General features: G+C 42.3%; 1 non-coding gene across 1 annotated transcript; it reads right to left on the reverse strand.

The window, feature by feature from the left end:
- Positions 1-1,747: 1,747 nt before the first annotated feature.
- LOC140521746 (U6 spliceosomal RNA) lies at positions 1,748-1,851 on the reverse strand. The gene has a single exon (XR_011973048.1). It is a non-coding gene; the product is annotated as a U6 spliceosomal RNA (small nuclear RNA).
- Positions 1,852-5,446: the final 3,595 nt, after the last annotated feature.

Consider the following 5,446-nt stretch of genomic DNA (forward strand, 5'->3'; position numbering starts at 1 on the left):
GTATCCAGTCCAGAGCCCAGAGGAAAATCAATGGCAGAAAGTTGGCTTGGGCAGAGGCTGGAAATTGTGAGTGTGAGCCAAAGCGGATTTACAACCCATTTCTGTAAATACTCTGTTCGGGTGCCTGCTCCCAGATTTGGGCTGGCTGGTTTTTGAAGGCCCAGTCCCATGTCTCTACATTGGGTTCTTTTGGGTAGTAATGGGCTTGTTCCTGCCCAGACTGGGTAGAACACTCTCCCATATCTAGCTGGGTCTCTCTCTTAATGGCCAGGCCATGGAGATGGTGTTTTCCTGACCCTTTTTACTTCTCTCTGCTTCTCTACTCCCTTACCCCACCCCAGGCATACACTCAGCTCCTAGGCCACTGACTCTTGTTTATTTTTGGACAGTAATATCACCCAGGACTCCAGCAAAACTTTCAGATCTCCTAGAGGGAAATCCCCGCCCTGGTCTCTGCCTAGGTCATTCGTATACCTTAATCAAATCCTGTAGGTTGTATCCTCTATCCTTATGGCCTTACTTTTTTAAAAAAAAAAATACTTTTTTATTTTTAGTTTTCAACATTCATTTCCACAGGATTTTGAGTTACAAATTTTCTCCCCATCTTTTCCCCTCCTCCCCACCCTGAGATGGCATGCATTCTGATTACCCCTTCCCTCAGTTCGCCCTCCCTTTTATCAACTTCCCCCCCTTATCCCCTTCCTCTTTTCTTTCCTGTAGGGCAAGATAGATTTCTATACCCCATTGCCTGTATATCTTATTTCCCAGTTGTAAAGACAATTTTTTAACAACTGTTTTTAAAACTTTGTGTTCCAAATTCTCTCCCTTCTTCCTTCTCTTCCCCCATCCCCCTTTGAGAAGGCAAGCAATTCAATATAGGTTATACATGTGTAAACACGCAAAATACCTCCATAATAGTCATGTTGTGAAAGACTAACTTCATCCTTCCCTTCATCCTATCCCACCTCCCAATTATTCTATTTTCTCCTTTGACTCTGTCCCTTTTCTGAAGTGTTTGCTTCTGACTACCCCTTCCCTCAACCTGCCCTCCCTTCTATCATTCTCCTCTTCTTATCCCCTTCCCCCCTACTTTCCTGTAGGATAAGACACCCAATTGGGTGTGTATATTATTCTCTCCTTAAGCTAAATCTGATGAAAGTAAGGTTTACTCATTCCTTCTCACCTTCCCCCTCTTCCCCTCCATTGTTAAACTTTTTTCTTGCCTCTTTTTTGTGAGATAATTTACCCCATTCTATCTTTCCCTTTCTCCTTCTCCCAATATATTCCTCTCTCATCCCTTAATTTTATTTTTTATGTATCATCCCTTCATATTCAACTCATTCTGTGCCATCTATGTATGTATGTATATATGTATGTATGTATGTATGTATGTATTTATCTATCTATCTATCTATCTATCTATCTATCTATCTATCTATCTATCTATCTATCTATCTATCTATCTATTTATCTATCTATCTATCTATCTATCTCCTCTAACTACCCTAATACTGAGAAAGGTGTCTTTCCATGTAAACACTTCAACTTTAATAAGTCTCTTATTTATGATTTCTCTTTCCTGTTTACCTTTTCATGTTTCTTTTGATTCTTGTATTTGAAAGTCAAATTTTCTATTCAGCTCTGGTCTTTTCACCAAGAATGCTTGAAAGTCCTCTATTTCATTGAATGTCCATTTTCCCCCTGAAGGATTACATTCACTTTTGCTGGGTAGGTGATTCTTGGTTTTAAAAATATGGAATGCTTCATGAAGCATGTCATCCTTGTGCAAGGTCCATGCTAATCTTCTCTGTATCATTCCAGTTTTAGTATATGTGCTGTTGAAGTGAGCATATGGTCTTACTTTTCATGTCATAGAATTCTAGAGCTGGAAGAGATCTCAGATATGAAAAACAAAAGAAAAAGAAAAGATTTGGGAGTCCAATTGAACACAAAGTGAGGGATAGCAAGCAATGTTATTGAATGGCTAAAAATCTGATTCATTCCTCTTTAATAATAGAAGTCTTGAAGTACCTTTGTATCAGGATATGGTCTAGAATCTAGGTCTTCTATGCACAGTGATTGCTCTGAGGTTTAAGGAAGTAGAAAATAAATAAGCACTTAACCCTCAACACTGAGAGGGCAGAGAGTAGGGCCAAGTTATTGTGGGCTTGCTGAGGGAAGTCTTCCTATTACTACACCCACCTTCAAGGGGCTACTTGGTCCATTGCCTCCTTCTTGCTCCTCCTGGACCTGGCTATGCTAAGAGAGACCAGGGAATTGCCAAGTCTGCTTTTATTACTATCTGAATGGCCTGGCTCAGGATGAACTTGACTCCTAAAGCACTCTGCCTGGAGCTTTCCTGTGCCTCTAATACATTCTATCCTGTATATTAAACTTATTCCCTTTTTCAGACTGTTTGTGTGACCCATAACCCAGGCCAATTTCCCCAGACTCTGGGCTCATATGGATCCAGTACAATCTTGTGGGATTTGACCAAAGAGAGTCAGTTTTACTCTTTGGCTCAATACCCTCACCTGGAATACTCCAGGAAAAAATTATCCATAAATATATTTATGATATAGCTCTGTCTCGGTTTCCCCAGCAGCAAATAGCAAGATCCCCAACTTTCACATAGCCACTCAAGGGATTAAAGATATATTAGGCATGGGACTGATTTTATTCCACCCACCCAGGAAATGCATGATGTGAAAGATTTACAGGAGTCCATGAAGAAACAGAGAAGCACCGAAGGTATTTGCATATAACCCATAATGCTTCCCTTTGATAACAAATATATATTCTCACCATCTGACTGGACATGAAGTAGTCCCTTCCCATTAGATCTGCACTGGTCATGTAACTCATCTCAATAAAAGGGATGGATGGCAAGATCCAGATTTTTTGGCCCTCTCATGATATGGTGTTAGTCCTCCAGCTACAAGAGCCATGTTGACAATCTTCCTTCTTAACAGAAACGCTGTTAGGGAAATCTCCCTTGAGGAGGCTAGTGCCAAGGTGCTTCCCTTGACCCCCACTGCCTAAATGTGGGACTGGCTACACTTCACCTCTTTTCTAGGCTCTCTGGTACCTTGAACAGGATTGAAGTGCTGAGTCTTTGCCATTGGCTCAAGCCCCTATTGACTGTGTTCCTACACTTTTAGGCTTCCCCTGCACCCCTGTTCCATTTACTCATTTAAAAACAGATTAGCTTTAGCAAAGGTTTAAGGTATAATAAGCTTTCAAGGTATAATAAGAACACATATACAAATATTCCTCCCCCTCCAACATGTGAGTACATAATCCCCTCTTACAAAACCTCAGTCTGTGCAGAAGAGAGAGGGATTATATTTACAGCTTAGCTCAGTTCCTATGTAGCATGGTCCCAAGCTCCCCTGGGCTTGTGTTTCCAAATCCTAGCTTTTCAGGGTTTCGCTACTGGGTTGGTAGCAACATCTGGCCTGGAATCTTGCTTCCAATGTTGCCATAGCTTGAGCTCTTGGGTCCAGTGGCCCTACTGCTTGTGTCCACAACTGAAAAGGACAAACAAAGGAGACTTAATTCCTAAGTCTGTTCTTTGGGGCCCTGGGACCTAAAAGGGAGAGAGAACAGGTAGCCTTTCCCTCCTACTCAGTTTAGTGAAGGAGGTCCAAGTTAGGAGTGAATAGCACCTTCATCCTGGTCCCCATTTTACCCCTTGAATGCTGTTGGGAAGAAAATGAGACTCACTTACTCTGGTAGTCTTAAAGATTCAGTCTTCCAGGCTACTCAGTCAATGCCTACCCATATGGTAGAGGAATACAGAATGGCCTCTCCTAGAGGTAGATCTCTGCTATCTCCCACATGAGGACCTCCATCTTATATGATCTGGGCATGTACAAAGCCCCATTACGCTAAAATTTAGATTTATGCATCAGGTAATTCCTGAGGTTAGGGAAGTCTACTCAGGATCTTTCCTCTTAGGCTGCATGTAAGCATGTGACTTTCTCTACCATGTACTTCTTCAGTGATCTAGCTGCTACCATTTTATGAGCCAGGGAAAGTTGATTCTCAGACATTCTAATTTCTTAATTGTATCCGTAAAAGGCAACAAAAAATCATAAAGCACCCAGAAATTTGAGATCTCTGTGCTCCCCTCCTAGACCCCTTGGCAATCAATCACATGTAGTTCACTATATTTCTCCTGAAAATCACCATTAACTGCTCCTGGGACAAGGAAGAGGAAAGGGAGATATCCTGTCTTAGTCCTCCATTTTGTCTCATTCTGCAAGAAGGTGCAAGGAAAAAGATGAAGAGGAAGTACTAAAAGGAGAGAGAGATCCCATGCCTTTGTTTTGTATAGACCATGAAGGTTGGGGAGGCTCCTCTAACAAGTTTATTTTCCTAACTCTCAGTTGCCAATCATCTTGGAGGAAACACTAATCACTGGGAACCAATAAATAAACATTTGTTGTTTATACCTACTTTATGCCAGGCATTGTGCTAAGTGACTAGGATACAAAAAGAAGCAAAAGACAGTCCCTGCCCTCATGGAGTTTACAACCTAAAGGGGGTGACAACAGGCAAACAAATAGATACAAAGCAAGTTATATATGGGATAAATAGAAAATAGTTAGAAAAAGAAAGCAGTGGAATTAAGAGAGGAGTTTCCACCCTCTCGGTAGTGTACCAGTACTCATGCCTCCCCTTCACTGGGGGATTCTTCTCAAATGGCACTAGAATAAAGAGTTCACCAAATTCATTGGGGAATTCACCAATCTACCCCACCTGTCCCCTGTATCTGTAGTACTGAGCAGAGTGCCTTGCACATAGCAAATGCTGTGTGACTCTGCCAAATTGGATGAGGCTCTTGAGATTTAGAAACAAATCCCTGAGGATTTTCTTTCTTTCTTCTTCCTCCCACCCCCAACCGCCAACTCTGGTGGCTCAGGAGATGATCTTGTCTGATTCAGTTTGTTCTGCCAAGCCGATGAATCAAAGCCTGGCAATGAAAGGGTAGGATGGGTTGGTGGCCCAGGGGATAGAGTGCTGGGCCTGGAGTCAGGAAGGCTCATCTCCCTGAGTTCAAATCTGGTCTCAGACACTTACTAGCTGTGTGACTCTGGGCAAATCACTTAATCATGTTTGCCTCAGTTTCTTCATCTGTAAAATAAATGGGAGAAGAAAATGGCAAACCACTCCAGTATCTTTGCCAAAACAAAACAAAACCCAGATGGAGTCACCAAGAATCAGACACAACTGAAAAACAACTGACCAGCAGCAATTACAATTACGAATTGGCAGAACTCTAGAAGGGGGGGTGAGGTTGATTGCACAGGGGTCCCCCAAAGGGCCCATAGGCATAAGCAGGGTCCCAGGAAGGACTCTAGGTCTGGAGACTGGGGAAAGAGCTTACTCATTAGAATCACAGAATTGAAGTCCTCCTGGCCTGGCATCAGGGGACTGTACC

Source organism: Notamacropus eugenii, chromosome 1, assembly GCF_028372415.1.
Source record: "Notamacropus eugenii isolate mMacEug1 chromosome 1, mMacEug1.pri_v2, whole genome shotgun sequence".
NCBI lineage: Eukaryota > Metazoa > Chordata > Mammalia > Diprotodontia > Macropodidae > Notamacropus > Notamacropus eugenii.